General features: G+C 43.3%; 1 long non-coding RNA gene across 1 annotated transcript; it reads left to right on the forward strand.

Moving 5' to 3' along the window:
- The first annotated feature begins 5,728 nt into the window (after positions 1-5,728).
- LOC134203923 (uncharacterized) lies at positions 5,729-6,310 on the forward strand. The gene is made up of 3 exons (XR_009977736.1): positions 5,729-5,908; positions 5,977-6,054; positions 6,130-6,310. It is a non-coding gene; the product is annotated as an uncharacterized LOC134203923 (long non-coding RNA).
- Positions 6,311-9,930: the final 3,620 nt, after the last annotated feature.

Genomic DNA, 9,930 nt, shown 5'->3' on the forward strand with positions numbered 1-9,930 from the left:
AGAGCTGCTTTCTTGTAATCAATAAAGTTGAACCTGTAGCCACGCCCCTTTGGTGAGTGTGTGACGGTTACACAATATTTGCATTCATATCGGACAACAAAGAGGCGGGACTAATGAGCCATCTTTATTGATTATAAGAAAACTGCTCTCCCGCGCGCGCGTGGCCCATTCCAGTTCGAGACAGCAGCACGTACGAACGTGTTTTTTGTTCGCGCATTTTGACATTAACTACGTCTAAGGGGAAGCCTCGGATACAGGGTGCAAAATGAAAATTTCCAAATTGGGGACCGTCACGAAATCATGACGATCCCTCCCCAGGCCATCTGCGAGTTGTGGCGCCTGCGTAGGATGTGGTGGGGGTTGACAGTGGACCCTGTTAAACCTCTATAAAAAGCTGCATGTATCCGCAAGTAGGCTCCGCCAAAGCGACCGTGTGCCGCTCAAAGCGCACAAGCCCAAGTCCTGGTGTTAGGTGGGACGTTAAACAGCCCTGACACGACGGCCCTCCGACGAGACAGGAGGTTTGCGCAGGCCCAATAAGCCGCCTTTAAAAACAACTATTACGAACGATATAGAAGATAATACGACTCGATACAATCGGCAACGACCTAGGCGACGAATAAAGGATCACGATTGGAAGCTTGGAACATGGAACTGCAAGTCGCTAGGCTTCGCAGGTTGCGATAGGATAATCTACGATGAATTACATCCCGCAACTTCGATGTCGTAGCGCTGCAGGAAATCTGCTGGACAGGACAGAAAGTGTGGAAAAGCGGGCATCGAGCGGCTACCTTCTACCAAAGCTGTGGCACCATCAACGAGCTGGGAACCGGCTTCATAGTGCTGGGAAAGATGCGCCAACGCGTGATTGGGTGGCAGCCAATCAACGCAAGGATGTGCAAGCTGAGGATAAAAGGCCGTTTCTTCAACTATAGCATCATCAACGTGCACTGCCCACACGAAGGGAGACCCGATGACGAGAAAGAAGCGTTCTATGCGCAGCTGGAGCAGAGATACGATGGATGCCCACTGCGGGACGTCAAAATCGTCATCGGTGACATGAACGCTCAGGTAGGAAGGGAGGAAATGTATAGACCGTTCATCAGACCGGATAGTCTGCATACCGTATCGAACGACAACGGCCAACGATGCATAAACTTTGCAGCCTCCCGCGGAATGGTAGTCCGAAGCACTTTCTCCCCCCGTAAGAATATCCACAAGGCCACATGGAAATCACCTAATAAAGTAACGGAAAACCAAATCGACCACGTTCTAATCGACGGTAAATTCTTCTCCGACATCACGAACGTACGCACTTACCGCAGTGCGAATATTGAATCCGACCACTACCTCGTTGCAGTATGTCTGCGCTCAAAACTCTCGACGGTGATCAACACGCGTCGGAGTCGTCCGCCGCGGCTTAACATTGGGCGGCTACAAGACGGTAGACTAGCCCAAGACTACGCGCAGCAGCTGGAAGTGGCACTCCCAACGGAAGAGCAGCTAGGCGCAGCATCTCTTGAAGATGGCTGGAGAGATATTCGATCCGCCATTGGAAGCACCGCAACCGCTGCACTAGGCACGGTGGCTCCGGATCAGAGAAACGACTGGTATGACGGCGAATGTGAGCAGTTAGTTGAGGAGAAGAATGAAGCATGGGCGAGATTGCTGCAACACCGCACGAGGGCGAACGGGGCACGATACAAACGGGCGCGGAACAGACAAAACTCGATTTTCCGGGGAAAAAGCGCCAGCAGGAAGATCGAGACCGTGAAGAGACGGAGGAACTGTACCGCGCTAATAACGCACGAAAGTTCTATGAGAAGTTGAACCGTTCACGTAAGGGCCACGTGCCACAGCCCGATATGTGTAAGGACATAAACGGGAACCTACTTACGAACGAGTATGAGGTTATTCAGGGGTGGCGGTAGCATTACAAAGAGCACCTGAATGACGAAGTGGCAGACAACGGTGGCGGTATGGTAATGAACCTAGGAGCACGCGCGCAGGACATGCGACTTCCGGCTCCGAATCTCCAGGAAATCCAGGAGGAGATCGGCCGGCTGAAAAACAACAAAGCCCCTGGAGTTGACCAACTACCAGGAGAGCTGTTTAAACACGGTGGTGAAGCACTGACTAGAGCGCTGCATTGGGTGATTACCGTGGTTTGGGAGGATGAGGTTCTGCCGCAGGAGTGGATGGAAGATGCATGTCCCATCTACAAAAAGGGCGATAAGCTGGATTGTAGCAACTACCGCGCAATCACATTGCTGAACGCCGCCTACAAGGTACTCTCCCAAATTTTATGCCGTCGACTAACGCCAATTGCAAGAGAGTTCGTGGGGCAGTACCAGGCGGGATTTATGGGTGAACGCTCTACCACAGACCAGGTGTTCGCCATACGTCAGGTATTGCAGAAATGCCGCGAATACAACGTGCCCACACATCATCTATTTATCGACTTCAAAGCCGCATATGATACAATCGATCGGGACCAGCTATGGCAGCTAATGCACGAAAACGGATTTCCGGATAAACTGATACGGTTGATCAAGGCGACGATGGATCGGGTGATGTACGTAGTTCGAGTTTCAGGGGCATTCTCGAGTCCCTTCGAAACGCGTAGAGGGCTACGGCAAGGTGATGGTCTTTCGTGTCTGCTATTCACATTGCTTTTGAGGAGGTAATACGATGGGCAGGGATTGACACGAGTGATACGATTTTCACGAAATCCGTCCAGCTATTTGGTTTCACCGACGACATTGATATTATGGCACGTAACTTTGAGATGATGAATGAGGCCTACATCAGACTGAAAAGCGAAGCTAAACGGATTGGACTAGTCATCAACACGTCGAAGACGAAGTACATGATAGGAAGAGGCTCAAGAGAGGTCAATGTGAGCCACCCACCACGAGTTTCTATCGGTGGTGACGAAATCGAGGTGGTTGAAGAATTCGTGTACTTGGGCTCACTGGTGACCGCCGATAACGATACCAGCAGATAAATTCGGAGACGCATAGTGGCTGGAAATCGTACATACTTTGGACTCCGCAAGACGCTTCGATCGAATAGAGTTCGCCGCCGTACCAAACTGACTATCTACAAAACGCTTATAAGACCGGTAGTTCTCTACGGACACGAGACCTGGACGATGCTCGTGGAGGACCAACGCGCACTGGGAGTTTTCGAAAGGAAAGTGTTGCGTACCATCTATGGTGGGTTGCAGATGGCGGACGGTACGTGGAGGAGGCGAATGAACCACGAGTTGCATCAGCTGTTGGGAGAACCATCCATCGTTCACACCGCGAAAATCGGAAGACTGCGGTGGGCCGGGCACGTAGCCAGAATGTCGGACAGTAATCCGGTGAAAATGGTTCTCGACAATGATTCGACGGGAACAAGAAGGCGAGGTGCGCAGCGGGCAAGGTGGATCGATCAGGTGGAAGATGACTTGCGGACCCTCCGTAGACTGCGTGATTGGCGACGTGTAGCCATGGACCGAGCCGAATGGAGAAGACTCTTATATACCGCACATGCCACTTCGGCCTTAGTCTGAATAAATAAATAAATAAACATACAACGCTTGATGGCTCGAAATCAAGTATTCGGATTGCAGACGTCAACCTCGTTTGTGACTTTCTCAGATGGATTGAAGCAGAGTGAATCACCTTCGAATTTATTGTTCAACATTGCACTCGAAGGCGTTATTAGGAGATCTGGCGTGCAGAGGAATGGCAGTATCATCACACGGTCGTATACGCTGCTGGGCCTTGCGGACGACATGAACCTCTTTGGAATCGATCGCAGAGCAGTAGTGGAGACTTTTGTCTTAACCATCAACTCTAACAAGACAAAGTACATAGTGGCAGGTAGAGATAGAGGAAGTCCTAGTGGTGTTGGTGCTGAGATAGTGCTTGATGGGGATTTGTTTCAAGTTGTTAAAGAATTTGTTTACCTTGGAACGCTTGTGACGTTTCCCGTGAAGTGAATAGGGCTGCGAATAGGGCTTTTACGGATTACGTAACCAGTCTAGGTCCTGCAACATGCAGATGGAAACGACGCTTGCACTAGAGATGGTCGGGTCTCGGGTTTTCAAACCCGAAACCCGACCCGAACCCGAACCCGACGGGTTCGGGTCGGGTTTGGGTTTGGGAAATTAGTAAAACGTCGGGTTCGGGTCGGGTACGGGTTTGAGAATTTTATTATCGAATATTTTTTTATTCGTTTAAGGTAAATTTAAGGATTTTTCGTTATTTGGGCCTACACTCTTTCGATGTAAAGAGAAATATAAAATATCTAGTTTGAGTTTTCCGGCAACAAAATAGTTCGGGTCCAGCTCGGGTTTAATTAATTAATTAATGCAACTAATTAATTCGGGTTCGGGTCGGGTACGGGTTTGATAAGATTTTTTATTTCGGGTTCGGGTCGGGTCCGGGTTTGAAATGAATTTATGAATCGGGTTCGGGTCGGGTTCGGGTTTGCAAAATGTGAAACCCGACCATCTCTAGTTTGCTCTATACAAAACTCTGATTCTACCAGTTGCCTTTATGGACATGAAGCATGGACATTAAAAGAGGCGGACCGGGCCGAGCTTTCGGGGTTTTCGAGCGAAAAGTGCTGCGTACAATATTCGGAGGGAAACTAGAAAATGGTGTGTGGCCACGAACACGCTGGCTGCACGCGGTGGAATCGCACCTGGGGACCCTAACCGTTCAGAGAAACTGGAGGTCGACGGAACATCGCCCAAGACCGACGATTATGGAGGTCTACAATACGCCAGGGATATAGGTATCGACTCTGTAGCTAAGCAGATATTCAGGAAGATGAAGGAATTTCAGGAAGAATTTCTAGATAAAATTGCAAATAAATTTTTGAAAAAAAATTAATGAATTCCAAGAATTTTTGAAATCATATGACACGAATGCATTATTTTTATGTGAAGTGTCATTAATAAACAAACAAACAAACAACTTAATTCGTGCAGGAATTCCTTCGGGAATGGATTATTTTAGGTAACTCACTTTGCACTCACCGCATCAAAACAAAGCCGCTACTGTATATGTAGGTTAACATGCGAAAGGTTTTGAAGGAACTGATATACGGTGGCGCTATCCACACATTTTATAGCGGCAGATTTTGCTTTTTCATGAATCCATTCGTCCAAGAAATCCTTCCAAGAATTCATCAAAATTGGTGAAAAATCAGTTTTTTTTCCTTTTTGTAGCCTAAATGACGAACACGTAGTTACGTGAAAGGTTATTAATATGTTCATTTTAAAAACGATCTTTTTATAGGAGGGCCGGAGACCCATAGTTTCATATACAAATCCACACAGCTCGACGAACTGAGATCCCGCATAATTAAAAACGATCTGCAGGACTGTAGATACAATTAACTCGAATCAAGCTATATTGTTACAGTTTGGATTACCGTCGGCTTGCAGTCCGACTTTTAATTAATCTTGAAATAGCACTATACAACATGTTTGATCTACGCTACCATATGAGATGAACATACGGCTTATTGTTTGCTTATAATGTTTTGCATTCCACGTCTGATTGATTTATGAGAAACAATTATAAAAAACTAATATCGACTAAGAAAAGTAATAGTAACGACATGGAATACGGTTATGAGATATACATGTATCATCTGAACAGCTCATAGTGTTTCATCATGATATCACACACACGCATCAATCAAATTATCCCATGCTAAATATATGATAAGTGTTGTGGTTGAGGAATGAGTGTGCGTATTTATCATTTGCATTTTTTCTCAAGCATCCAGCCATGTTTGATTCGCAGTGACAAACACTGGTTTCGTTAGACCAGATTGTTTTACTTGATTTGTTTGTGCTCAGTTTTTATTTAATGAAGTTTCCATGCATGCGTAAAACTTTAAGGTAAGTGATTGAATATTATAATAAATATAAATCAATACCATTAATACAAATATATACTCTATTCACAGATTAACCATCTATGGAAATAAGAGATGCATGCTCGGTGTGCCGTCTTTGCAATAATGTTGGCCATGGCTGATTTAATAGTAAGTTATGTTTTAATACACTCTCCGCAATGATTATAATATGATGTATTTTTTCACGCTTCATTATTCTTACAGGCGACATTAATTCTTCTGGAAATTTGTTTGGCTTGCGGCGGTCCCGGCGGTCCGGCAGGCTATATAGCTGCACGCTAAAAAAATTCTACCAAGTACTTATGCTAACAAATGTTAATTACTTTTTCAATATCCATTAGTTTTTAAATATAAAAGTAATATTTATGTTCTTTAAATAAAATATGAAACATAATTAAACGGCAAATTTCTTGTTATTTGATCAAATTTATCCAAATAATACTCTTATTAATAAACAGTAAGATATACGGTACAACAGATTTAAATCGCATATGGTTCAACTGTTTTCATATTATACCCCGTATTCCGCCTCGTATAATTTTATCTGAAACCGTGGATTGTAATCAGACCATATCACAAGGTGTTCGCCGAAAAAAATGTACTGGAAAATTTCCATTTCTATATGTTAATTATACTTAACCGCCTATTACCCGAATAGTTGAAAAGCCAAAAACAATATATCATACTGTTAACATTGTCTATGATGAGGTTAGTCTATCGTTTGTATCTGACGTAACCCAAATAGTAAGAATAATGTTGTTTAACGTTATTAACAGTTTGAGGAATGGTCTATTAATGGTTCATGATTATGCGGGATGAGTTCTGCCTGTGTTTGTGTGTGGGCGCAAAACAAAGCTTACTAACGTCCCATTAGACAAATTCCATCACCTGATTTGCCTGAAACATATATCGATCTCAACAGTAGGGGTAGCGGGGGTAAAGTGAACGTGCGGGGTAAAGTGGGTAACGGCTTGTTTATCCCCTGTTTATTAATTTATCGTATTATTTTCCATGCTACTCCATAAATTGAGCATTTCATGCTCACCGAGCTATTTTATCATGAAATAATTATTAAACAGCTTGATTTTAGCCAAATACTGCGCGCTTTTCCCAAATGCTAGTTTGATGTTATTTCGGCACTGTTGCATTTAAGGCATGAAAGCTTTGAGTTAGTAGTTCTAAACCAAAATATCGTTCACATCGCTCATTTAGCTTGTTATTAAGCGGAACCGGTTGATGGAAGATAGTTTTTTAATTGTTTTTCTTAATTTAGGTGTTATTTGAAAAACATGTAGCTATGGGGTAAATTGGTCATGTCGCCTGGGGGTAAAGTGAGCAATGTTCTGACAGAGAAATGGAGACAAACTAGCTCAATTTTCAACCTTAATCGGTTCGGTTGACAGTAGGATCATCAATCAAGGGTGAAGAAAAAGGAGATCTGGTCATTTACGATACACATACATATTTTCGTACAACTTCTACATTGCTGAGCGAATATTTCCATACAACGTACCTCGTTCATAGAAACATCCATATCTCAGATGTAAGGGTATGCACTAAGGGTAACACACTTTTTCCAAACGAAACGAAGCGAAACGAAATTTAAAATGTCTTTGTTGATTCGAAACGGAACGAAACGAAATATAATTTTACTTTCGAGACTTCGAAACGATACGAAATCAAGGTGCATTCAAATCGAAATTTGATTTTTTTTACGCGGATTTTTTTATTGAATTGGTTTTACTACATTACGTATGCAATTCTGATTTCACTTTTTCGAAGTCAAATAACTATCTTGCGACCAATATAGTTATAATAACAGAAGAAGCAGGCTATGATAAATCGCCGCGTTGCCGTTTATAAACTAATGGCGATAAGGCGATTCCTCAGAATTTGTGCCACTTTCAAAAGAAATCCTTGTGGAGTGTGTGCTCCCGAATATGTTCAATTTGATATCAGTTCGGTTTTATATCAGCAAGCATATCTTCTTCTATATAATAAAAATGAGTTAAGATTTCCTTCCTGACGATTTAACTCGCGAACGGGTTGACCGATTTGCAATATTTTTTCCCTGATCGATTCGTTTTGGGATCCGCAAGGTTTGTATATACAAAAAGTTGGTAGATTCGACGGGGAAATGTAAAAAAAACATTAGAATACAAGTTTGGGTCAGCTGTTGAGGAAAACAAAACAAATGCACGGAAATTGATCTAGAGTGCGGTGCTGTAAATAGTGCATTGTGACATTTGCAACACCCGGGCAAAGCTGGGTTTCTTTCGCTAGTAACAATATAGAAATAGTGGGATTTTTCGTATATGGATTCAAATTCTGTTAAAAAACCTTATTTCACTTAAAAATTATTTTCTCATCAGCGTGGTTTTATTATATTGAGCTAACCCTAACTAAGTAAACATTTAGCCACATCTTCAAGGCGTATGTGCAGATAGAGAATTTATAATAGCATAAATTCCTGTGCACGGTATACAGAAAACAAGGTAGGCTCGTTAGAAAAATGACACTTCGAATGTGACGCATATTTTATCGCCACATGTTGGAGTACAAAAGTAAGCATGCTGCGACCGTATAGCATCGTCTCGGTCCAGCTTTTGCGAAGATAGCAGTGACGTCACATGTTTACATTCAAACTGAATGTTTACATACGTGATGAGCCTGCCTTGTGTTTTGTATGCCGTGATTCCTGTGCACGATCATGTGTACTTTTCTCAAATGCATAACGATATGTATTTCGCAAATGTGATCGCAAAGTTTTAACGGCAGCAGTTTGCCACGTATGAAGAAATCATGTTTCCTTTCTCATACAAAAGTTGGATCAAAAGGCTATCATTTCCTTCTAAATTCAAACTTTTTATAGGAGGCTCGGAGACCCATAGTCTTATAAACTTACTAGTTTTTGTCTGTTTGTCCTTGTATATGAGTTTGTGCAGTTTCCAATCCATGATCAATGACGATGCCGGTCACGTCCTTACAGTCAATTGGTATAAGAGACCCACGAATGCTCTGCATCTCCGTGAGCGCCACAGGAAAGGAATTGATGGTTAGTTGAAAAAGTAATGTATGTGAAGCCGCCTTGATAAACGACTAAATATTTATTGTGAACGAAGTTCGCGTTCTCCCGGACTATCTGCCGTCCCGTGACCAGCAGCAACATGATCGATTTCGCACTCATATTGTGCAAATAGTCAAATAATTTCATAAAATGTAGATTTAAATCTCGGGGGCTGTATGTATATTTCGGGGAAGGGTCATTTGGCCGAAACCCATCTGGCCCAAAGTTATTTGACCGATCAGAACGCCGGCTCCAGGGGCACGTTCATCTCAATTCGGGAAATTTGTGCCATTAGGGTCGTTTGGCCGAAAGGGTCTTTGGATCGAAAAAGTTGTTTGGCCAAAAAGGTCATTTGACCGAAAGGGTCATTAGGCCGAAAGGGTCGTGTGGCCGAATTGGTCATTTGGCCGAAAGGGTAATTTCGCCGAAAGCGTCATTTGGCCGAAAGGGTCATTAGGCAGAAAGGGTCTTTTGGCCGGAAGGGTCGTTTGGCCAAAAGGGTCATATGGCCGAATAGGTCATTTGGAAAGAGATAAATTAGGAATGAGAAGAAAGACGACTCACTTCTCACTCCTCATTTCTCTCTTCTCGCTGTAAAAAGTGAGTAGTACGAAGTGAGTAGTGAGACGTCTCACTACCCACTTCGCACTACTCACTTTTCACAGTCAGAAGTGAGAAATGAGGAGTGAGTAGTGAGACTTCTCACTTTTCACTCCTCGTTTCTTACTTTTCACTTACTTTTCACTTGAGAAAAGAAAAATGAGGAGTGAGAAGTGAGACATCTCACAAGTAAGAAATTAGGAGTGAGAGGTGAGACGTCTCACTACTCGCTTACTACGTCTCGCTTCTCACTTTTTACAGTTTTTTCAATTTATTTTCCTTTATGCCTTCCTACACTTAAGCGGTTCATTCTCCTGCGCTTAAACTTGGGGTGGCAT

This window comes from Armigeres subalbatus, unplaced genomic scaffold (genome assembly GCF_024139115.2).
Source record: "Armigeres subalbatus isolate Guangzhou_Male unplaced genomic scaffold, GZ_Asu_2 Contig293, whole genome shotgun sequence".
Lineage (NCBI taxonomy): Eukaryota > Metazoa > Arthropoda > Insecta > Diptera > Culicidae > Armigeres > Armigeres subalbatus.